Source organism: Aulostomus chinensis, chromosome 1 (assembly GCF_037954235.1).
Source record: "Aulostomus chinensis isolate RoL2024-O1b breed Wild chromosome 1, RoL_Achi_v1.0, whole genome shotgun sequence".
NCBI lineage: Eukaryota > Metazoa > Chordata > Actinopteri > Syngnathiformes > Aulostomidae > Aulostomus > Aulostomus chinensis.
Window position 1 is genome coordinate 25049173 of NC_141320.1, and position 25745 is coordinate 25074917.

General features: G+C 45.6%; 3 non-coding genes across 3 annotated transcripts; all 3 read right to left on the reverse strand.

The window, feature by feature from the left end:
- Nucleotides 1-8835: 8835 nt before the first annotated feature.
- On the reverse strand, nt 8836-8908 carry trnar-acg (transfer RNA arginine (anticodon ACG)). Its single transcript has one exon. It is a non-coding gene; the product is annotated as a tRNA-Arg (tRNA).
- Nucleotides 8909-11135: 2227 nt separating this feature from the next.
- trnar-ucg (transfer RNA arginine (anticodon UCG)) lies at nt 11136-11208 on the reverse strand. The gene has a single exon. It is a non-coding gene; the product is annotated as a tRNA-Arg (tRNA).
- Nucleotides 11209-23937: 12729 nt separating this feature from the next.
- On the reverse strand, nt 23938-24010 carry trnak-cuu (transfer RNA lysine (anticodon CUU)). The gene has a single exon. It is a non-coding gene; the product is annotated as a tRNA-Lys (tRNA).
- Between the last annotated feature and the right edge of the window lie 1735 nt (nt 24011-25745).

Sequence of the window (25745 nt, forward strand, 5' to 3'; positions counted from 1 at the left end):
CCAGAGTCTAGAAGCTGCAACCTGGAAGGTTCCCTCTCCTTCAGTGAGGCTGAATCCCTGTGGTCAGGGAGGATAAGGGACCCCACAGGTGTCACTAAAGTGCTTTAGACTGCAAAGCACTCAGCTAATCAAGCTGGGATCAACTGCTGTGGTGATCAAGGTATCATCATATAGAACAAACAAAGAAAACAAAGTTGAGGAAAAGCACACAAAGAAAAAACTATGAACATGAACAGAGCATCTTCAACACCAGATGTCACACGGCTCAGTAGACCTCTGGTTTGACCCCTAGCAGGTCCAGTCTCCAGGGTGCCCCCATCATTCTGCTCTTCAGTCACAGGACATGCAGCAGAATCCCGTCGCTCCTCTGCAGAAGAACATGTGAGAGCGTCTGCTTGCTCTTCTCTGGCTGGACGTAGGGGAGAGTCTGCTTGCTCTTCTCTGGCTGGACGTAGGGGAGAGTCTGTTTGCTCTTCTCTGGCTGGACGTAGGGGAGAGTCTGCTTGCTCTTCTCTGGCTGGACGTAGGGGAGAGTCTGCTTGCTCTTCTCTGGCTGGACGTAGGGGAGAGTCTGCTTGCTCATCTCTGACTGGACGTAGGGGAGAGTCTGCTTGCTCTTCTCTGGCTGGACGTAGGGGAGAGTCTGCTTGCTCTTCTCTGGCTGGACGTAGAGGAGAGTCTGTTTGCTCTTCTCTGGCTGGACGTAGGGGAGAGTCTGCTTGCTCTTCTCTGGCTGGACGTAGGGGAGAGTCTGCTTGCTCTTCTCTGGCTGGACGTAGGGGAGTGTCTGTTTGCTCTTCAGAAGTTTGCTGGACCTTCACTTGAAGGTCATGATTTTCCTCTTTCAAACAGCTTTTTAAATCATGAAGATTTCCCAGGATTTCCCACTGAGCACTGCTCCTTTTCTTCTTTTGTGTTCTCACTGCACATAGAAGACTCTGAACTTCACCGTTCAGACTGCCAGTCTTTGTGGGGTCCTGGTCCTTCCTTGATTCAAGGTGGGCCAACTCAGCAGTGAAGGTCTCTGTCTCCTGAGATGCAGTAGAAACTCGTCTCCTCAAACATCCATTTTCTGCCTCTCTCTCCTCACTCTGGGACCTCAGCTGTTCAAGAGTCGTCTTCTTCTCAGTGAGTTCTTCTCTCATTTTGTTCTTCTCTGCCTGGATGGAGTTGAGCTCACACTTGAGGTCACACTTCTCCTTGCAAACCATCTTCACCTCAAGCTGAAGATTGTGGACTTGTGTGTTCAGGTCTCTGATCTGAGTCTGGTTCTCCTCCCTCACAGATTCAAGGTTGCCCACCATGGCAGACATGTTCTCTACCAGCTGATATGCAATAATCTTCTCTTGTCCAAGACTAGAAACCTGTCCCCACAAATTCTGGTTTTCTGTCCATCTCTTGTCACACAGAGACTGAAGCTGATCAAGAGCACTTTTCTTCTCTGTCAGGTCTTCCTCAAGACATTTCATCTCCACCTGTTCACTCTCCCTCAGAGACTGAACCTGGGTCAGCTCTTTTCTGAGCTCATTGTTCTCTCCATCAACCTTCCTCCCCTCACACTGAAGACTGTGGACTGTTGCGTTCAGATCTTCTATCTGAGTCTGGTTCTTGTCCTGGACCGTTTGGAGGTTGGCCACCACAGCAGTGAGGTTCTGTAGCTCCTGGATTGCTCTTTTATTCTCACGTTCAAGAGTAGAAACTTGTTCCCTCAAATTCTGGTTTTCTGCCTGTGTGTTGTCACTCAGAGACTGAAGCTGCTCAAGGGCAGCTTTCTTCTCAGTCAGGTCCTCCTGCTCTGTCAGCCTGAGAGATGAAGGAGCAGGATCACATTGACCAGGATCATTCAGTGGATAAATACAGCTCCTACTGAGATCCACCAGATCTCTGAATGCTCCAACGATACAATCCAATGGAGTCATAGCCTTCTGTCCTGGGTTGATCTGAAGATCTTGAGCCAGACTAAATCTCCTGGAACTGTCAAGTCTTTAAAGACCAAAACTGCCCCAGAAATGAGGAGTCTGGATTCTTTTCTATAATGTGATGGCAATGACAGTCCTGCAGAGTGACATCACTGACATGACTGATGACTTCAGTCACATGACTGGATGACAGTGTAGATTCCAATGTAGAGGTTGGGGAAATAGTCTCTGAGAATCCAGCTTGAAGCCACGCCCTCTTTGTTCTTCAAAAACCCAAACAGCGACCATCAGTCTCCCTCCAATCCTGTACTTGGTTCAATGTTGCTGTTCCATTTTGCAGCAGTAGGTGTCGCTGTGATACCAGGTTCAGTTCAAGAGTCCCAACTCCAGCTCATGTTGGTGACCTCAGTTCCAGGGTAAAATGGCGCTTCAGTGGATCATGTGATCAACTCATGTGTGTCCTCACTGCTCCACAGGTCTGTCAAATGTTCTGTAAAATAGTTGGACCCAGCAGAGCTGCTAGATTAGGAGTTGATGGAGTCGTTGCAGATACCAGGGTCCAAAGTCCAGCTTGAACCTGGTTTGTGCAGTTCTTTGTCAAGCTAGCAGCCATTCTTGTCACTGCCAAGCTAAAGTGACTTCTGTCAACAAAGGTCAACATACAAAAGGATATTTCTACTGGCAGTTCAAGATTTTGATCAAACTCCTTTTTCAGAGCTGGAACCTTCCTCTTGTGTCAGCTTTCTGTTCCCATCTCTATGGTAACGGTCAGTTTTGACCCACGTCTTCAATCAGCTGTCAAATAAACTAAAACAATTTTCTATCCTCCAAGTTGTTTCCATCTCTTGGTGACCTTGTTAGGCTTCCTTATCCATGGAAATATTGATTGATTGTGTGTGTTTAGATTCATGTGTGACACTTCTGTGTGTTCTCTGCAGAGATGTTTCCTGCAGTTGAAGCACAATCCATTTGTCCTGCTGTCCTGACTGCTTGGGCAGTCCTGACACCTCTTTCTTCTGGAACCAGATCCTGAGTGGGGTTGTGGCTGTGGCTGTTCTGGTTGGTGTTGAGGCAGGGCTGCTGAGGAGGACGCTGTTGCACTCTTGGTGGATGTGGGTCCACAACACAAATGCATTCTATGCAGACACATCAAGGATGGTCTTTGTTTGTTGTGTTGTTGTGTAGGTCGATGGGAGAACGAGGCTGATGAGAGTCCCTGAAGCTCCCATGACTGGGAGAGGAGCTGCTGGCAGTGTTGCTGACAGTGCACTTCTGACTTCAGGTTTGGCTCTGATTGTTGCTTTATCATCTTATTTTGATAACTGGTCCAGACAGACCCTCACTATTTGGTCATTCAGTGAAAAACATTTGTTGGTTTTATTTTGTTGAACTAGAGGTTCCTGACAAAGTCAAAAATCCTTGATACAATAAACAAATTGATGTGGTTCTTTGATGCATTTAAATCCTAAAACAGGTCCCACAGGAGGAAGGTTAAATCATGTGACCATCATCATAACAGCTGTTGACCTTGTTTAACTAGTTGGTGGTGCTAAATATCACCAGCTTGCTAACGTTAACTAGCTAATGTTGCTAGCTAGCTAATATTATTTTCAAACTTCAGGCCTAAATTTTGGATTGACTGTTAAAATTGTTCCCCTCACCTTTGTAACACCAGGTTTTGTCTTGATGATGTCACTGTCACTGCCTTTCTGATTCTAAAATATAAATGCATCCAAGAATAAAAAGTCAAACTGCCCCTCCATGGAAACATCATATTTAATATACTGCAATATTCTTTTCCAGTGTACTACACTATATTTTTGTTTTATCAGAGAGACTTTAATGTCCGTCTTTGATCTCTAAACTCTGACTCTGATGTCATTGGTGCTGACTGAATTCTACCCCCTGACAGACTGGGAAGGCTCATATTGGTGATGTCATCATAAATATATGAAGGTCTTGTTTCAGTGAATTGAAGTGAAATAACTTGTTATTTTGTTTGTTGTTGTCATGGTGATTCGTGGTATCAGGGCTCCATTGATGATGTCATTTTGTCATGGTTGTACACATGTGACACTCAAGGTGAACGTACTCACAGCTGATTGAGTATCAGGTTCAGAAAAGCTGATCTGACTTGGTCCAGAGTTTCCATCTCAGTGTCAACTCAGGAGTGACTGAGGAGAAGAGTTTCAGAACAGCCACAGTTGGGGGACTTCCATCCAGCAGCCATTTTCTATCCCTGTAAGGAGTGAAGGGATCTGGAGCTGCTGGGTTCAGGTGGATCCAGAACACAAGATGGAGGTCAGTCAGGACCCCAGAAGGAGACCAGCATCTGGAAGGTGGCGATGCTTTAATCTGACACCGTTGTGTCAACAGTTCTGAAATCAGAACAAAAATAAACAGTAGTATTTCCACCTGCTACTCCTGCATGTATTCAAGTGAACAGGAACACAGATTCATGCTTCACTTCTCCTGTGTGTTCATCCACAGTCACCAAACAACAACCAGACTGAAGAACTCCTTCATCCCCCGAGCCATTAAACTGTTAAACTCCTCACTGGAGGGGGGGAGGGCCAACAGAAGGACTGTAGGAGAGGGCTGAGCACCATTAGCGTGCCCCAGTAACAACCGGACACTCGTGCAATATAAGAGACTGTACATTATTATTATTATTGTTATTGTTATTATTATTATTATTATTATTATTATTATTATATATATAATTATTGTTACTACTGCTATTATTATTATTATTATAACTATTATATGTTTTATCATATTATATCATAATCATTATTATATTATATCATCATCATTATTATTGTTTTAATAACAATTAAGAACAATTAATATTATGATTATTCCTGTCACTATGCACAAATACATAATCATCCAGGTACACACAGGCACACGCACATGTATATATGCATATATATATATATGCATATATATATATATATATATATATATATATATATATATATATATATATATATATATATATATATAGTCTTTGTTTTCTCTTCTTTGCTATTTTTAGTCTAATCTATTGTAACAGTGCTGTGAATGTATGTTGAGGAGAGTGCGATTTCCCTCATGGAACGTCCAAAAGGGATTAATAAAGTAGTCTGTCTGTCTGTCTGTCTGTCCAAACCAGACAAAAGGGGGTTTGCTAGCATGGCTGCTGAGATAGAAAGGCTCTGTTTAAATTGAGTCCTTTTTCCATTTCTTTCTCGGCTTCTTCAAGCGGTGCTGTCGTCACTTCCTGTGACCACGGGAGGGAAGGGGTCACCCTTCAGAATAAGTTTGAAATCATTGTTACTTCCTTTTCAACATGCCTTTAGCAGACCAACTCACTGACCTGCTCAGTGAGGTAGTGTGGCTGAGTGGTCTAAGGTGCTGGATTAAGGCTCCAGTCTCTGAGGAGGTGTGGGTTCAAATCCCACCACTGCCATCATGTCCCAGGTCACTGGAGAGGTGTGGCAGGTCTCTCCCAGCCTCTCTGAGCTGGAGGTGTTGGCTGCTTTTATCACTCTGGGAAGAAAATGTCCTGAACTTGAGGTGTTCTCCTCATCTTGAACTCTCCAAAACAATAATGTGCAGTAACGCTGAGCTGCCTTCAAGTCAACAACATGGGCACAGTGTACCCAGAGCCACAGGCTCCTCCCAGTATATGCAGCACTGCCAGTGACCTCTGCTTCAGTGTAACAGTGACTCTCCAAACTGAAGCTGATCCAGGACCAGCTCAGGAGGAGCCATGGCGCAGACAGGCTCTCTGATTTAATGCTGCTGTCTATTGAGAGGAACATCCCAGTTGACTCCAACAAGGCTGCTGATGTCTTCAAACCCAGGACCAGAAGAAGAACCCTCCTCTGAGTCCACAGACCTGAGCACCGCTGCTCTGACTACCAGGTTACCTCCTGGTTATCAGGGTGAAGTCATGGTGAGGTGGTCAGTTGTTCCTGGTGTTTTATTCCAGAGGCCTGGGAGTTAAACACTGAATTAAATAATTTTAATTCTTTACTTGAAGTTTCACGCTATTTCCTGGAAATGTATGACAACTTCCTCCATGCTGGTGCCCCATCACACACAACAGGTGCACTTGTCCTCTTTTCACCTCTGACCCTCAAACATTCCACCGGTGAACGTCCAGAAATTGAAGCATCAACAGTTCAGCAACAATGAATTCTTCAAATCACCTCTGAAATAAAAGATGAATCTTTACCTGCTGAGGCTTCAGAGCCAAATTGTGAACCTTCAACTCTCACATTCCTGTTCTTGTCTCAATCCTGCTCTCCTAAATCAAGACCTGTTCAATAGATGGTAGAGCAGAGAGGAGCAGAGGAAGAGAGCTGGGACCAGAACCAGAGGCTGATGGATCAAAACTGTCCTCTGGTAAAGGAAAAGAACAAAATAAACCTGTTAGTTTAGAAATGTGAATCTGATAAAAGGGGTGGAAAACAAATTGATCTTACTGCAGAATCACAAACCATTGTGAGTTAACAACAGTCTCCTTTCTGACTGAAGCAAAAGTTTACTTCAAAAGGTTTTTCTGATTCAACATAGTAGCTAAATTTCCATTTCTATACTGATTATCTGCAATGGTACATGGGGGGTGGAGCCTATCACAGCTGACATTGGTCGAGGGGCGGGGTTCACCCTGGACAGGTCACCAGTCCATCACAGGACCAACACATAGAGACAGACAACCATTCACACTCACAGTCACACCTACAGTCAATTTAGAGTATCAATCAGCCTCGTCCTCTCTTGATGTCTTTGGACTGTGGGAGGAAGCTGGAGTACCAGAGAGAACCCACACAGGAACAGGAGAACATGCAAACCCAGAACCTTCTTGCTGTGAGGCAACAGCACGAACCATCGCACCATTTTGTACCCTGAAAATGCCACCAGAGTGTTTGTATTTTCTGTAAAATCAAGTACACATGAACACACTACACTAATCTCAGGGGTACTGGATAATGTGTCTGACTACAAATCAGAAGCTTCTAGGTTCAACTGCTGGCCAGCTTAATTAAAACTTTACACTGAGAAGCTTTCATTTCCTCTCCTTCTTCCCAGGATGGTTCCACCTCAGTGGAAAGGTTCACTAAATACTCATCAACTTCTCTGGTCCAATCACATTTATGTTGGCACACAGAGAACAGATCCAGAGTCAGAGCTGAGACTTCAGTCTAACCACCTTAAGATGGAGGAGAAGAAGCCCTGATTTCTGGGTCTCACAGTCTTTTTACTCTCTTGGCTCCACCCACACAGGGCAGGAGAACATCCTCATAGTGAGTCAGTATTTTTCCATGTTTAACCAAATCAGCTCTCAGTGGTTAAGAACAGGTGAGTTAGTGAGTGTGGTTCGTTCTAATCTGATGTCCAAGCTGCAGGGAACAGCAAAGCCAAACAGTACAGAAGCCTTTCAGCATTCATGCAGACTGTAAAGAGGCTGAAATGCTCCCTGCTTCTGGAAGGAGCAGAGATGGAGCCAGAAAAAACACAGAATTTACCCAGACTCTGATTTGAACTAGCAAGAGACTCAAGCTGGTCATGAAGTATGATTGGCTGCCTCTTCGTGATGTCATTCACACACACCTGTATAATCAGGATGTGAGCTGAGGGGTGGAGATCGATGAGTCCTGGAGACGTTCCATAATGTCCACAACTTTGGCACCAGGAAGACAGCAGGTGATGGCACCTGGGAGTTCAACAGACCTGATGATTGAACCACCAACCACAAGGATTTCAGCCTCCATTGTAAACAGAGAGTTTAGATGAGAGAGAACCTGCTGTCAGCCTCACCAGTCAGGGCAGTGGCAGAGGCAGCAGAGTTGAATGAAGCAGGATCACCTGGCAGGTCTCAGCTGGAGGTGATGACATCACTGGCCTCAGTCCTCACCAGTGCTCTGCCTAGCAACAGGGACGATGGAGAGAAACCAGTAGAAGCACTCTGAGAGTTGGAGACAGCAGGAGAGAGAGAGACCACGACAGAGTCACCCATGGGAAACTGTTGGATCCACTCAGGACCGGCTGGACAGACACAGATCAAAGACAGAATTGATGATGATGTCATCAGGAGGCTTTGATAGTGTCTTTATTTGTACCTAGAATTCTGTCTTTGATCTCAGGAGGACATGAAAGAAACCCAATTGAGGAAAGTAGAGGAGAACATTCAGCTTCATTAGAAACACTTGAACTGTTGAACAGTAGAATTTGTTTGAAACAGTTTACAACACTGACTGACAGGATTGAAGAGGGGAGGTTTTTCTACTTTAAATTCATTCTAACTTTAAACTGGAGATGAACATTTTTAGTCGTTCATATTCTAACATACAGAGGAAGTCATGTCATTCCCTTTTTAAAAAAAGAAAAACATGTGAAGCTCCTCCCCCCAGCTCCAGATGGACAGACAGACATGAGAGTGGCCAGGAAGCAAAGAAGTGTTGTGCTCCTCTCCAGTGCTCTGGTGTTGTTGTGTTCTTCTCAGCTCCATCATGAAGACCTGCTGGCACTGGGCGCTGGTGGAAGTTTGCAGCTCTCACTGGAAAGTCCTGAGGCTCCTCCCACTCTGAAGCAGGCAGTTGCTCCCAGCCAGCCCTCACTTTCACTCTCTGGTGTAGGAGTGAAGAACAAAATCAGAATCAAGAACCATCACTCTTTCATTGGGGCTCCTTTCTCCTTGTTCTGATACAGAAATTCAACAGCTTCTATCATTGATTGACAGGAAATGTTGATGACACACTGGGATTTTTGTTCTCCTGCTGTCACTGTCAAGTGCAGCTGAACATGAGAGGTAGCAGGATCATTCATGTGTTCATGTTTCCAGCAGACAAGGAGGAAACCTGGGAGGACTTCAGTGACTTTGATCACTGGTTCTCACTTCATCTTCTCAGTATAAAGTTTAAAGCGAGCTGGCCAGGAGTTGAACCTAGAATCTTCTGATCCGTAGTCAGACGCGTTATCCATTGCACCACCAGCCCTGTGGAGAAGCAGCTGTGTTCATGTGTGCTTGCTGTTACAGAAAAGCCCAACAACATGGTGGCATTTTCAGGGGACACAATGGTGCAGTGGTCAGCACTGTGGCCTCACAGCAAGAAGGTTCAGCTCTCCTCCTATTTGGTTGCTAGGAACGTGAATCAGGCCTCAGTGGAGCGGTGCTGCTGAGGCTGAGTGAGGCTGAGTGAGGGACTGAGCAGGAGCCAGCAGGTCCAAGCAGGTTCAGGCAAACTCCCCTCAGTCCACCAACATCAAAGCAGAGGAACAGAGTTCATCTAACAAAATGGATTCATATCATCTCCTCTTGGAATGTTCTGGAACTACAAGTACACTTAAAATGGCTGACTTATGACAACAGAAGGAACTTTGAAGTAGATTTGATTTATTTAAGTCAGTGACAGTCATTTTTGTTCATTTTTTGTTCTTGTCTTGCCACTGTGAGACAGTCGCTAGAAAACTGACCAACAATAATTTCATGTGGCATGCAATTAACAAAAGACCCACATTGATGGTCGAGGGGTCTGGAGCCTTTCCCAGCATCTACGGGCCAGAGGCGGGGTTCACCCTGGACAGGTCACCAGTCCATCACAGGGCCACATACAGAGACAAACAACCATTCATACCTACGGTCAATTTAGAGTGTCCAATCAGCCTCGTCCCAAATTACACGTCTTTGGACGGTGGGAAGGAACCGGAGTACCCGGAGAGAACCCACGCATTCATGGGGAGAACATGCAGGCTCTACACAGAAAGATTCCCCACCCGAGCCTGGACTCAAACCCAGAACCTTCTTGCTGTGAGGCCACAGTGCTCACCACTGCACCATCATGCTGCCATGCTCTCTTCTACTTTCCTCAATTGTCTTTCTTTCATGTCCTCCTGAGATCAAAGACAGAATTCTAGCTACTGTCAAAGCCCTGATGACATCATCATTCATATCTGACCATTACAGCTCACTACATTCGCGACTGGATCCTCGCATGCCATGTTCTTCAAACCAGAGCCGTGGAAACCAGCCACACAGCGAGAAAACTCAGCAGCAAATATTGTCCGCGCTGCGGAGATGACGGGCTTGTTGCACATTGGTTGCTTTGCACACCTTCTTAATTTAAGTCCCTACAGCTGCACGCTTGCTCGGCAGAGTCAGACGCATCGCTGCATTTTTTCATCGTAGCTCTACGGCGAGCCGCATCCTCAGTGAGAAGCAAAGGGTGCTGGAGCTTCCTGAGCACAAGATGGTGATTGACGTGGTGACACGTTGGAATAGCTCACTGGAGATGCTGGACCGTTTCCTCCAGCAGCAACCAGCCATCTCAGCAGCTCTGCTGTCACCTGAAGTACGCAGAAACGAGAAAGATGTCAGCACGTTGACAGACGTGGATGTAAGAGTAGCAGAGGAAATAGTCTCTGAGAATCCAGCTTGAAGCCACACCCTCCTTGTTCTTCAAAAACCCAAACAGCGACCATCAGTCTCCCTCAAATCCTGTACTTGGGTTCAGTGTTGCTGTTCCATGTTGCAGCAGCAGGGGTCACTGTGATACCAGGTTCAGTTCAAGATTCCCAACTCCAGCTCATGTTGGGGACCTCAGTGGCAGGGCTCATACAAAAAGAGTCAACACGTTCATTTGTATAACAGAAAATTTCAATGATGTGGTGGCATTTTCTTTTTCTGTGCTGTCTGATTTTCTAAATATCAGGTTTAGATCCTCAAATTAACACTGGGACACCAAAAGAGAACACAGTAATTCTCCAGTGATCTGGTGTTGTTGTGTTCTTCTCAGCTCCATCATGAAGACCTGCTGGCACTGGGCGCTGGTGGAAGTTTGCAGCTCTCACTGGAAAGTCCTGAGGCTCCTCCCACTCTGAAGCAGGCAGTTGCTCCCAGCCAGCCCACACTTTCACTCTCTGGTGTAGGAGTGAAGAACAAAATCAGAATCAAGAACCATCACTCTTTCACTGGGGCTCCTTTCTCCTTGTTCTGATCCAGAAACTCAACAGCTTCTATCATTGATTTGACAGGAAATGTTGATGACACACTGGGATTTTTGTTCTCCTGCTGTCACTGTCAAGTGCAGCTTAACATGAGAGGTAGCAGGATCATTCATGTGTTCATGTTTCCAGCAGACAAGGAGGAAACCTGGGAGGACTTCACGGACTTTGATCACTGGTTCTCACTTCAGGTGTGAAAGCTTTTGTTTATGAAGTTTGAACTGAGCTGGCCAGGAGTTGAACTTAGAATCTTCTGATCCGAAGTCAGACGCGTTATCCATTGCGCCACCAGCCCTACAGAGGGGAGGGGCTTCAACAAACTCCTCATCATTTCCACCTCCAGGAGTGAAGCCTCCCGGGACCCAAGAGGCTCCAGCTGGCAGAGCTCTCACTCATTTCTCCACCACCTCGCTAACCTGAGCTGGAGCATCTGAGAACCAAACAGTGACCCCCTTCATTCCAGAGCCCCCACCACTTTAACCACAGCCGGCCGGCCTCCTCCATACTGCTACTAAAATTGAAGACTGAAGCGTCTCATCAAGAGATCTGTCACAGGCGTCTGCTGTGGAGGGTCAATCTGTCCGTCCACATTCAGATCATCGATGCAGCGACTCTGCTAGGATCAAACTACTCAGGATGAAACAGACCAATGTTGACATCAAGCAGCAACTCAGCAGCTGATCAACAGAGTCCTCAGCACCAGTAGAGCCTGGTCCTGGTCCCTGGGGGGCTCCAACCACCAGCCTCTCTGTTAACAGCCGGGCGCCACAGAGACTCACATTCACACTCACATTCATACCTACAGTCAATTTAGAGTATCAATCAGCCTCGTCCCAAATTACATGTCTTTGGACGGTGGGAAGAAGCCGGAGTACCAGAGAGAACCCACACATGGACGGGGAGGCAAGGCAATTTTCTTTGTAGAGCCCGTTTTCACAAACAGTTTGTCTCAAAGGGCTTCACGTGGCATCTTAACAACATCCTCTGCCCTTAGACCCTCACATCGACTGAGGAAAAACTCCATAGAAAACCCTTTTAACAGGGAAAAATCTGAGAAACCTCAGGGTGAGCAACAGAGGAGGGATCCCTCACCCAGGAGGACAGACGTGCAGTAGATGTTGTTACAGAGAAGAAAACAGTTTACAATACAAAATGTGGGAAACATGGAAATGTTAATAACAGTTGAAGAAGGAAGCTTCTGGAAGGGGAGGCAGGGAGAGCAAGCCAGCTTGATGGGGGACTGGATGGCAGACTGGTTCATGGAAGGGGAGCACAGGCCGGTGTGACAGTAGGGAATAAGAGGGGGGGGGCGATGCAGGCGGCGGTTGGGGCTCTGGTGGATCTGTGGAAACACAGAGAGACTGCGAGACACCAAGGCCAAACTACAAAGTGCAACAAGTAATGGTAATGACAGTTCCAAAAATGTGCAGGGAGAAGAGGAGGGAAGGGCTCCATGTAACCTGATGTGTCTCCCAGCAGTCTCAGCCTGTAGCAGCATAGAGGAGGGGAGAACATGCAGGCTCTACACAGAAAGATTCCCCACCCGAGCCTGGACTCAAACCCAGAACCTTCTTACTGTGAGGCCACAGTGCTCACCACTGCACCACTGTGCAGCCATGCTCTCTTCTACTTTTCTCAATTGTGTTTCTTTCATGTCCTCCTGAGATCAAAGACAGAATTCTAGCTACTGTCAAAGCCCTGATGACATCATCAGGAATTCTGACTTTGATCTGGAGACTCTTGCTTTAATCTGAATTTGACCTGACTAATGTTTAAGTTTAGGTTGCATGATACCGACCACCTCATTTCTCCTGATGGACTGGTGACCTGTCTAGGATGAACCCTGCCTCTTGAACAATGTCACCTGGGATCGCCCCCCCCCCCCCCCCGTGACCCTTAAAGGATAAGAACAGAAAGTGGATGGAGGGATGGACTCAACGCTGAAATCAGCTGATCTGATCCACATTCTAATGTTTCCTGTCCCTCTTTAGGAGTCAATGAGAATAGTAGTGTATATAATAATGTATATCCAACCTTGTAGTATCTTTCCAAAGATTTTAGTATTTCTTCTTGTTTCTACTTGTAGTTTTAGTGTCTGGATCTTTTCTTTTGATGTCCTGCTGTCTGCTCTTTGCTTTTGGAGCTTCCTTCAACAACTACCAGGCCTCCTGGGTACTGTAGGAAACATGGTCAAGTTCTTCTGACTTCTCCAGGAACGTCCTGCTCACATTGGTCTGTCTTCATTTTGACTCCTCCCACTGCCACAATGACCAGCCTTTATACTCTTGGTGACTGGGGCCCTGGTTGCTGCAGGCCTCAACACCAGCCTGTGGTTGTGAGCAGGGCAGAACAGAACTGACAGTATCTCCCATGCAGGACCTGGGTCAGCACCTGGTGCCAGCTGGGGCAACGTCCTGGAGTTCATTCAGCCTGGAGAACCAGGTGCTGGTTCCTTCTTTTACCAGGCAGGAACGGGCAGCAGATCCAGGATCAGTAGGTGAAGATGTCTGCTTTGACTGGTAGGAGGAAAGAGAGCAGGAGAGCTGGTCAGAGACAAAGACAGATCATGAAGAAGGAGTGCTGTATTCTGCTAGCACATGCTAGTGACAGTCAGAGATCAGGAGTCTCAGCAGGGAAAGATTCATCTCTTATTTCAGAGGACAATTGGACGTTCACTGGAAGACTGTGAATGTTTGAGGGTCAGAGGAGAAAAGAGGACAAGTGCACCTGTTGTGTGTGATGGGTCACCAACATGGAGGAAGTTGTCAAACATTTTGAGCGAAACAGCAGGAAACTTCAAGTAAAGAATTAAAATGATTTAGTTAACAATGAGGTCTCTGTCACAAAACAAAAGGAACAACTGACTCCCTCACCATTTCCACCCTCTTCAACAGATTCACATTTCAAAACAACCAGGTTTATTTTGTTCCCTTCTTTTAGCAGAGGATGGTTTTGATCCATCCACCTCTGGGTTCTGGGCCCAGCACGCTTCCTCTGTAAATCCATATTTTGGGTTCTGGCTTGTTCTGCTTTTCATTTTGTGTTTGTATTAAATTTCTGTTGCTGAAAAAAAGACTTTTTTGCCTTTTTAAAAACACACACACACACACACACACACACACACACACACACTACAGCCAAGCATATAGAATGATACAGTCTGAGGTGGTTTTGACTGGTAGGCACCAGTGTGCACTGTTTGGCACTGAAATCATGTGACTGAAGTCATCCAGTCACGTGACTGAAGTCATCCATTCATGTCAGTGATGTCACTCTGCAGGACTGTCACTGCCGTCTCATTCTAGAAAAGAATCCAGACTCCACGATAACTGATGGACCTCTGGTTGGAGGCTGGACGATGATGTTTGGTCTGGGGGGTTAAGATGGTGGGGGCTGTTTCAGTTCTAGTGCTGAAGGCTTTCACCATGACAGTCAGACTCTCCTCTGTCCTTCATGGTCCCTCAAATGTGCAGTGTGGACCTCACACACTGAATTTAGCCTGAAAACTCTTCATGAACAGCAGGAGACTCAGAGTCTCTGTGGCGCTCGGCTGTTAACAGAGAGGCTGGTGGTTGGAGCCCCCCAGGGACCAGGACCAGGCTCTACTGGTGCTGAGGACTCTGTTGATCAGCTGCTGAGTTGCTACTTGATGTCAACATTGGTCTGTTTCATCCTGAGTAGTTTGATCCTAGCAGAGTCGCTGCATCGATGATACCTTAGTATCATATATTATATTATATATATATTATATTACATTATACACCTGAGTTAGTCTGGGGTTGCAGGAATCATACAGCATCCAAATAATAGCAGGTTGAAACATTTATTTAAAAGAGTTTAACATGGTTACACACACACACACACACACACACACACACACACAGCCTTTCTTTGGTATAAAATGGTCTGTCACGTTCTCTCACATTGCACAACAACACAACAAACAAAGACGGCAGGTCCAGTGTGGTCCTGATAAGACCACTGGACTGCAGGGTCCCAGTATCACTGGTGACAATGGTTTTACCAGCTGGGACCTTGGACAAGAACTTCTCAGAGGAAACTCATCATGGAGGCTCAGTGAAGAAAACTAGACCTGAGCTGCCTGCTGGAACCTAGCAGGTGAAGGACAGAGCTCCACCTCTTTAGAGACACCACCACTGTGGGCTCATGTTGGCAAAAGAAGTGGGTCAGTTTTTGACACACACACACACACACACACACACACACACACACTTGGATATACATGCCTTTTACTGCAGGAACCAACCAGAACCATCCAGAACCTGAACCTCTATATCTGATTCTGGGTCTGTTTGTTTCCATAGGCTAGCACACGGCACAGGTCGGCCTGGTTTCAGAAAGTTTCTTGGAATCCTTATTATCAATAAAGTATCAAATATTTTGCATAATAAATGCATGCATGGCCTCATATTTTGCCATTTTAACGTGCTTTAAGTTGACGGTGCCCACCTGTCGTGTCAATGTTTCTATGTTTGTCTGTTCTGGTCTGAATGAAAGAGGAGTTCAACTAGAACTTCCTGATTCAACAGGATTTTAGTTTGTTGGGATTTTGTCAAAGCCACCAACCAAACCTCTGAGTGGTGCAGATGTCTGCTGCCTCCTCAGAGCAGACTGGAGCTCAGCCTCACTCACCTGTGGGAGCCCCAGCAGAGCCACCGTGGGATGGAGTTTCAGTTTAGGCTCCAAGGTCCTGGATTGAATGGTGTTTTGTGTTTTTAGGCCTCCTGGCACCATCAATGGTAGAGCAGAGTGGTGCAGAGGCAGCGTGCTGGGCCCAGAACCCAGAGGTCGATGGATCAAAACCATCCTCTGCTAAAAGAAGAAAAATAAAATGAACCAGTGTCTTTAGAAATGTGTGTCTGTTAAAAAGAGGTTCATAAGGGTTTTGTCTTCCTCCACAATCACCAACCATTGTGAGAGTTAACAACAGTCCACTTTCTGACTGAAGCAAAAGTAGACTTCAAAAGGTTTTTCTGATTCAACATAGCAGCTAAATTTCCATTTCCATTTCCTGAACAGGACAGGTTAAAAAAAAGGGAATGTCATGACTTCCTCTGTATGTTAGAATATGAACTACTAAAAATGTTCATGCCCAGTTTAAAGTTAGAATTAAATTTAAAGTAGAAAACTCTTCCCTCTTCAATCCTGTCAGTCAGTGTTGTAAACTGTTTCAAACAAATTCTACTGTTCAACAGTTCAAGTGTTTCTAATGAAGCTGAATGTTCTCCTCTACTTTCCTCAATTGGGTTTCTTTCATGTCCTCCTGAGATCAAAGACAGAATTCTAGGTACAAATAAATACACTATCAAAGCCTCCTGATGACATCATCAATTCTGTCTTTGATCTGTGTCTGTCCAGCCTGTCCTGAGTGGATCCAACAGTTTCCCATGGGTGACTCTGTCGTGGTCTCTCTCCTCCTGCTGTCTCCAACTCTCAGAGTGCTTCTACTGGTTTCTCTCCATCGTCCCTGTTGCTAGGCAGAGCATTGGTGAGGACTGAGGCCAGTGATGTCATCACCTCCAGCTGAGACCTGCCAGGTGGTCCTGCTTCATTCAACTCTGCTGCCTCTGCCACTGCCCTGACTGGTGAGGCTGACAGCAGGTTCTCTCTCATCTAAACTCTCTGTTTACAATGGAGGCTGAAATCCTTGTGATTGGTGGTTCAATCATCAGGTCTGTTGAACTCCCAGGTGCCATCACCTGCTGTCTTCCTGGTGCCAAAGTTGTGGACATTATTGAACGTCTCCAGGACTCATCGACCTCCATCCCTCCTGCAGGTTCTCCCTGTTCCTGTGTGGGTTCTCTCTGGTACTCCAGCTTCCTCCCACAGTCCAAAGACATCAAGAGGGTAGTGGTTACCTGGACACTCTAAATGATTGTGAGTGTGAATGGTTGTCTGTCTGTGTGTGTTGGTCCTGGGATGGACTGGCGACCCATCAAGGGTGAACCCAGGGCTGGACTGGCCATCTGGCCGATGCACATCTTTGGGCCGGCCCATAACTGTCATAATTTTTTTTTCAAAAGTGTATAGTTTTTAATCGACCGTAACGGTATCGGAGACGCGAAACGCGGCCCATTGGTTGATTTTCTTGAAGGACATTGGGCTCGTCCAATGAAATCTCTCCGCTCTCTCTCTTTCTCTTAGTCAAGCCATGCTGTTGCAATGGAAGTGGAGGAGTCAGATCAGACAGTTGGAGACTATTTTAGTCGCCCTTCTTCCACACAGAGGACTGATTTTTTAAAGTTTCATCCTCAACAAGATTCCATAAACCCTGTCGTCCAGAGGCTCTTCGTTAGAACGGACGGCACGACGTGGAAATGGCTGACTTATTGTGGTCAACGTCATGCTTTGTTTTGTTTTGTTTGCCCTGCTTTTAGCAAGCCCAGTGATCCAAGTGTCTTCATTAGAGGCCTGACAGACTGGAGGCATGTGCACCAAAGAGTAGAGGAGCATGAGAGAGGCATGGCACAGAGGCAGTGTGCTGAGGCCTATTTTTGAAACTGCTCCAGAGCAAGACTGGCCACCTCCTTGAGGGAAGACAGCTGACAGGACACTGTGAGCAGGTTAAGAAGCAGGGCTGGACTGGGACCAAAAAATGGCCCTGGCATTTTTCATCCCTGGCAGCCCTCCATGGTTATTTACACGATATGTGTAAGCACACGCCATACCAGAGGATGTATGCGCACATTTTGAAGTTTCAAAAATTAAAATAAAGTGCAGTATTCTACATGGAAGACAGTAACCATGTTAAAAGAGTGATACTCTTTCACTACTCAGAGACCTTCTTCTTCCACTACACGTTCCAACACCTGACGTCTCTTCTTCCCAGTCCAGCCCTGGAAAGAACGCGTCGAGTTTTGGAAATTCGGCTGCTTTTCTTCTCGGGAGTCTCTCTTTTTCGGCTCCTCCTTTCTCCTTCCTCTTACTGGGCAACATTCTTCATGGCTTCTGACTGCAAGGCGGCCGCTGAGTGGTGGCACTACAACTGGATGGGTCTGTTTCTCATTTTAACACAAAACAAACTAACCGCTGTTTCTGCGTTTTTACCAGAAATATATATTTTGAAATGCCTGCTCACACCGGCCCATCCGGCTACATCCACCAAACTTTACACACATAATATAATATAATATAATAATATAATACCCCTGAACACAAGCCCCAAAGCAGTAGTTGTTTTGTTTTTCTTCATAAAGGAGGTGCACTGTCATGACTACGATATCTCTGGCAACAAACATGGAAGGGGCTTTGGGGTCTTGTGTTTCAGCTCTGTAACTTCTGGATGGCTGAAAATGTCAGAATCAGTCCTCTCACTGACATCCACCATTGGTGTGACTTTTGGTGGCTTCAGCTCAAATGAAACCAGGGAAGAGGGGCCAGACTTTGAGGAGCCCCTTAGGGTTAGTGGATGCCCCGGGACCGTGCTTGGGCCCCTTAGCACCTAGATGGCTGAAATTCCCAGCACATGCTACTCTGGGGCATCACACTATGTGTGTAAAGTTTGGTGGATGTAGCCCAAGTACAAACACCAGAACCCAGATTTGATCCTCAATTCTGCTCCAAAAGGCTCTCGGAGTGCAGAAGTCCCAGACCCTGATTTTGCCCAGTTTCACAAGGGGATAGTTTTTTCTCTTTGAACCGAGGAAGTTGAAATTTGAGTGTGTTGTTCTGTTCTTGAAGGATTGCATCTGTGCTGGTTTGACCCCCCTAAGTCCTTTCTGCTGTCCATAAAGGGCGTGGCAAAGTCCAGTAAAGTCTTTAAATGAAGCATCATAACTGGTCAAAGTTGCTCCAAATGAGATGAGCTTTCTGGGAGGAGTTCACACCTCTGCCAGAAACCAACATTTAAAACTTTGAAGCCCCACCTCCTTCCTGAAACTACTTCCTGTTTGGGAGGGGGTTCTAGAATTATTCCACCAGATTAGGATTTCATAAAGTTTCAGGTCTGTATCCACTGGAGAGGCCAATGAGAGCAAAAGAGCAACAGGGTCAAAGGTCAACAGGCCTCGTGTCTCAGCCAGGCCTCAAAGGGTTAAGTGAGCCTTTTGGAGCTCCTTTGAAAAAAGGCCTGTCACCAATCTTGTTCAGGACCAACATGAAGAAGGATCTTTGGAACATTTTCACATCTTTAAGACCGCCTTGACTCCTTTTTATAGCAGGAGTCACTGAACAGCACAAAGCTGCTATTGCAGCCATCAGGCCTCATTTCTGATCAGTTATTATTGTTGAAACAAAGCTGAATATAAATTATTGATTTTTATTGTCATCATTTTGAACACCTGATAAGAGAAACACAATAAAAACATTTGAAAAGGAAGGATCAGAGTGTTGTTGTACTGCAATACTACAGTACAGCATCAGAGACACTCAGTTATTGATTGCCTGAATGATTGATTTCCCCAGAAGAGGAACAGCTTTGTTGGAGCAGTAAAAATACACACATCAGAACGACAAAGTTACATTGGAAAAGAAACTACATGACATTACCAGCACAACATCTGAAGAACAGTTAGGATCAATTTAACTGGCCAGATAGTTAGGATTTCTTTAATGATATCCTTGATGAACCCAGACATCAGAGTGGTTTGTTCCCCTCAATCATAAATCTGTAAATACAGCGTGAAGTGATGGAACTAAAAGGCCACCTCTGAGTGCAGGAGTGAGCCTCTGTGACGGATGTGACGTCAGCAGACCGCCATTAGTTTGAGTCATTGTTTATATTCTTAATGCTGATTGGTCGATCTATAATGGTGACAAATGGACTTTGTAGGTAGAATAAACATCCAGAAATTAAATGAATTTGTAGATTGTCTTATTAATCAAAAGATGAAGTATTAAAAATATTTGTTTTTTTTTCCTCGGAGTGAGCGACAACTACCGGATTTTCTCACAGAAGAACGGGGGGCGACTTCCACGGAAGCAGATGTTTGTAATTCCTGGGGCACTAAAATCCATTTCATATTATTTTTTATTGAACAGCGAACATTATGGAAATAAAATTTATATTTCTCGCCAGAAATGTCCTTAAAATGCTTTTTAAAAATCAAACCTATCTTGAAATGACGCTCGTCCGTAATGGCGTCCTTAGCAACCAACATAGCAACAGTAGAAACGTGACACTGTAACGACTCTCTTCTGAGAGGTGAAAGATTCACCGTAATAACGAACAAACCAAAGATTAAACACAAGAACTGAGCGAAGATTATGAAAACAAAATGCATATTTCTCTCTAGAAATGTCATCAGAATGCTTTATTAAATCAAAACTATCTTGGAAGAAGGCACTTTCCTCCGAAAATGACAGGAGCGGCTGCCATGTTTTTGTTTTGAGAGACCCTCATGAAAGAGTCACATGACCTACCAGCGCTCCAATAGAAAAGAAGAGGGGGAAAAAACCTACACATTTCACAATTTTTTGGCCTTTATCGTAGAACTGATAGGTTTTGACCTGTGGACAAACGGAGCCTTTTCACGTTTTGACATGAGACTGGGTTGTCAAAAGCAAAGAGCAGACAGCAGGACATCAAAAGAAAAGATCCAGACACTAAAACTACAAGTAGAAACAAGAAGAAATACTAAAAGCTTTGGAAAGATACTACAAGGTTGGATATACATTATTATATACACTACTATTCTCATTGACTCCTAAAGAGGGACAGGAAACATTAGAATGTGGATCAGATCAGCTGATTTCAGTGTTGAGTCCATCCCTCCATCCACTTTCTGTTCTTGTCCTTTAAGGGTCATGGGGGGGGGGGCGATCCCAGGAGAAATGAGGTGGTCGGTGTCATGCAACCTAAACTAAAACATTAGTCAGGTCAAATTCAGATTAAAGCAAGAGTCTCCAGATCAAAGTCAGAATTCCTGATGATGTCATCAGGGCTTTGACAGTAGCTAGAATTCTGTCTTTGATCTCAGGAGGACATGAAAGAAACACAATTGAGGAAAGTAGAAGAGAGCTTGGCAGCATGATGGTGCAGTGGTCAGCACTGTGGCCTCACAGCAAGAAGGTTCTGGGTTTGAGTCCAGGCTCGGGTGGGGAATCTTTCTCTGTAGAGCCTGTATGTTCTCCTCATGAATGTGTGGGTTCTCTCCAGGTACTCCAGCTTCCTCCCACTGTCCAAAGACATGTAATTGGGGACGAGGCTGATTGGACACTCTAAATTGACCGTAGGTATGAATGTGAGTGTGAATGGTTGTTCGTCTCTGTATGTTAACCCTGTGATGGACTGGCGACCTGTCCAGGGTGAACCCCGCCTCTGGCCCGTAGATGCTGGGATAGGCTCCACCCCCCTCGACCATCAATGTAGGTCTTTTGTTAATTGCATGCCACATGAAATTATTATTGGTCAGTTTTCTAGCGACTGTCTCACAGTGGCAAGACAAGAACACTTCTACTTTTAATGTTGACAGTTTGTTCAACACTAAACTTCATCCAGTACCATGTTGTCAAACACTGGAACCTCCACAGCACCTGAACAGGGACTTGAACCCTGGACCCTCAGATTAAAAGTCTGATGCTCTACCGTCTGAGCTCCTCAGGCTCTTTCTACAGCATTGAGACAGGAACAGAAACACCTGTGAAGGTCAAACTGATGCTTTCTTGACTTGTTCAGTCCTCCATGTTAAAGTCCACCAGGCTTTTGATTGGCTCTGATTCTCTGTGGCAAAATCCAACAAGAGGCTCCAAAAATGTCCTGAATGTCACAAGAATGCACAGGACAAGATGTTAGTTTCCTTCATGTCTGCAGTTCCACCACTGGAAAGTAAAGTCAATGCTGCTCTGCTGAAACCTGGGATCGGACCAGGGACCTTTAGATCTTCAGTCTAAGGCTCTCCCAACTGAGCTGGTTCAGTTCTGAGTGAGGGCCCTGCTTCTCTCATTTATAATCTCTTCCACTCTCACTGGACCTTAGAGAGGATTGGAGCTTCTGAAGTCCTGACACATTGAACAGTTCTCCAGGACCATTTTTGATGAAGGTCTGGATCACACCAGCCTTTTTTGTTTGTCTTCTTGCACCACCGTGCCGCCCCTACTAGTCGTCTACATATCAGTGTTCTCAGTATTGCAGGAACATTCACATCAGTATTGTGCTAATATTTTATTTCCTGGCTCTTCAATCCTCCTATTATGAAGTTGATTGCTTCAGCGACCAGGAGACGTTATCATTGGCAGCTAGTTTGCTATTATTGCTGCTGCTGTTGTTGGTTGTGTGTCTGTCTTCCATCCCCCTGTCCCTCTGTCTTTCTCTCTGCTTGTCTTTCACCCTCATCTTGTTCCCATCTTTTTGTCATTCTCTCCCTCCTTTCTCTCTGTCTTTTGTCTTTCCTTCTCTATATTTGTCTTCTGCTGTCTGTCCTGTCCTGCTCTCTTTCAACAACCAACCAGTCAAAGCAGACGTCCGGTTAAAAAAATATGATAAAAGAACTCTTGGTTTGATTTGGCTTGAGACATGAAGAAGATAGGATTGTTTTCCTTTCATTTTAGAAGCTTTTCCAGATTCATGAAAAGATCATCAATCAGTGCAGTATTTCAGACAGACTTCTGGTCCGTGAGGACGAGGAATCCAGCACAGATCCACAGAACTCCAACTGCCATCTTTGATGGTTCCTTTACAGTCTGTAGGGTGGAGAGATCCTCCTGAGTCTGGCTTGGAATGTTTGTCTGTGGATGTGTTGGCCCTGTGATGGACTGGTGACCTGTCCAGGGTGAACACGGCCTGTCGTCCAAAAGCTGCTGGGATAGGCTCCACCCCCTCATGACCCTGAACAGGATAAGCAGAAGACAATGGACAGAAGTCCTGACACATTGAACAGTTCTCCAGGACCATTTTTGATGAAGGTCTGGATCACACCAGACATTTTTGTTTGTCTTCTTCCAGTGTCCTCAACATTGTGTGAGCCAATAATTCCACATCTGTACCAGACACACCTCTGGTTGGTGGGTTGATGGATCTTTCTGTTCTAACAGTGTCTTTTATCTTGCTTTTATCTTTTCTATCTTTTCTTTGTATCTGCATTCTGTGGTGCACAGTGGCTCTGGAAGAGCGCTCTAACTATTGTCACTGTACCCCCCCCCCCCCACAACGAAAATAAAAGATTCTGATTCTGATTCTGACACACACACACACACACACACGTGTAGAAACATGATGTTCCGAATGTTTCACTGTCTGTGGTTGTCCAGCTCTCCTTGTCTCTTCACTGTCATTGTCAGAACTCGGAGCAGTCTTCCTCTCCAGGTGATGTCTCTGAGTGATGATGATTGCTGTCTGTTCAACCAGCTTCATTTGTTGATATCTGAGAAGGACTGAAGACAGCAAAGTGTGCTGATTGGCCAACAACCCCTCACAGGTCAAAGGTCACTGCTCTGAGGCGGACCAGTTTACTGTAACAGTGGTGGCACCATCCACTGCTGGCGCTCTCTTCAGTGCTTCTTGTTTCTGCCCTTTGTGTGTGAGCTCCTAGAGCAGCTGGTCCGGCTCCTCCCCCTTTTCTTTTCTATTCCACAAATTTATTTTTTTGATTTTCTATTTTTGTAATTCATCATCGATCTCGGCTCACGGTCGCTACACTCTTGACCTCCTGTGAGCCTTGAAGAGAGAGAAGCCACCTTTGTGTCGGAGAATAGCAGCTTCGTCCAGGCAGCCAGCAGCCTGAGACCAGAGGGTAGCCAATCAACGCGCTTCCCTTCTTCATCGAGCGAATCTCAGCGGGAGCCACGGTCGACGAGGTGGAGGCTTTGGAGGCCGTCCTCCCACCAGTTCGTTGGAGAGGCGTCGTACATCGATGGGAGAATCCAGCTGAGAACGTAAGCCGGTTACGTTGGTTTTCACCGATTCAGGCCTGGACTCCTGTCTCGCTGCCAAACTCCACCTGACTCCGTAGAGCTGGTCAGCCTCCACTCAGTCCTCTTCATTTGGTTGGAGGTCACTATCGTTCATCCTACATTCCCAATCACAGCTGCAGAAAGTGAGAGAACAAGCAGGGATGTTCAAGATGAACGCCCAACGTGGGGCTTGAACCCACGACCCTGAGATTAAGAGTCTCATGCTCTACCGACTGAGCTAGTCAGGCTACATCTGAGTAGCTTCAATAGCATGAAGTTATCAGAGTGAGAGACGCTACAAGCGCTTCATCATTCACAGTCACATGAGCCATCACATGATTGATGAATGACCACAAACACCTTCATCTTTGACAAAGAAGTAAAATAAAAGATGAATCTCAGATGAGACACCAGTGGTAAAAACACTAAAGTGCTGTCAAGGAGAAACAGGATACGAGCAAACACACACACAAGTTACAGAGAGAGAACTCTCCCAGAGGGAACCACTCAAAGGAGAACCTAGAGATCATCAGGCTGGATGACCTCATCAACATGAGACAGGTGGATAGGAAACAAGCTCAGAGATGTCAGGAACATGAGATCCAAGTGGTGAGAGAGCAAGAACTGGTGAGGTTCCAGAACCAGGAGTGAGGTGGAGCCTGCATCACCTACTGGGAGCTTTTAGTCTAAGGTTCAACTTGGACTTGAATGATTTCTGGAGAGACAACGTGCAGGGAGGGAATTTGGAGATGAAGAACAAGTTCCTCTCAGGCTTTCATGGAGTTTCCAGGAGTCAAACAGACCCTCCTCTGATTGGTTGTCAGATGTGTTCTCATTGCACCACAGCCTCCAGGTTGAGGGTTCTGATCCTAGTCAGACACATTGACTCTGATGCTGCTGAGCCTGAAGGGAGGATGAAGAAAGGAGTGTCTGAGAGAGCTTCACCAGACCAACTGTCCAGCTGAACAACAAACACTAGTCAGTAGGAATGTTGCTGCTGGGACCCTGATTCAAACCAGGGTTGCTGCAGCCACAACACAGAGGACTGACCACTAGAGGATCAGGGCCTCCTGGAGGCTGAGGTTGGAGCTGCTATGTCTTTGTCTCACTGAGAGATCAAAGACAATTGGAGTCCACAAAGAAATCATTGAGAAATCAAGGAGATCAAAGAAAGAATTCTAAGATCAAACACAGAACTCTGAGATCAAAGAAAAAATTCTAAGATCAAACACAGAACTCTGTTCAACTTCAGTTTTAGCTCAGACCCTCTTTAATATCTCTGTACTGCCACTTGTCATCAGGAGACTCAGTATAAACCTCCACAGTTCTGCTGATGTCACTCAGCTGGACATCTCTGTGTCTCCTGGTGACTCAGGACCAGTTGATGTCCATTAACCTGTCATGGAGGCAGAGAACAAAACTGAGGTCTTAATTAAAGCTGGAGGCAGTGTTGTTAGGGCCTGAGCCTCCTTCTGTCTGGGTTCTGGCTTGTTCTGCTTTTCATTTTGTGTTTGTATTAAAGTTCTGTTGCTGAAAAAATAAATCCAGGGTTTAGTGACTAAAAAAAGGTCCAGAGGCCCACAACTAAATATTCAAACCAATATTTCCATGGATAAGGAAGCCTAACAAGGTCACCAAGAGATGGAAACAACTTGGAGGATAGAAAATTGTTTTAGTTTATTTGACAGCTGATTGAAGACGTGGGTCAAAACTGACCGTTACCATGGAGATGGGAACAGAAAGCTGACACAAGAGGAAGGTTCCAGCTCTGAAAAAGGAGTTTGATCAAAATCTTGAACTGCCGGTAGAAATATCCTTTTGTTTGTTGACCTTTGTTGACAGAAGTCACTTTAGCTTGGCAGTGAAAAGAATGGCTGCTAGCTTGACAAAGAGCTGCACAAACCAGGTTCAAGCTGGACTTTGGACCCTGGTATCTGCAACGACTCCATCAACTCCTAATCTAGCAGCTCTGCTGGGTCCAAC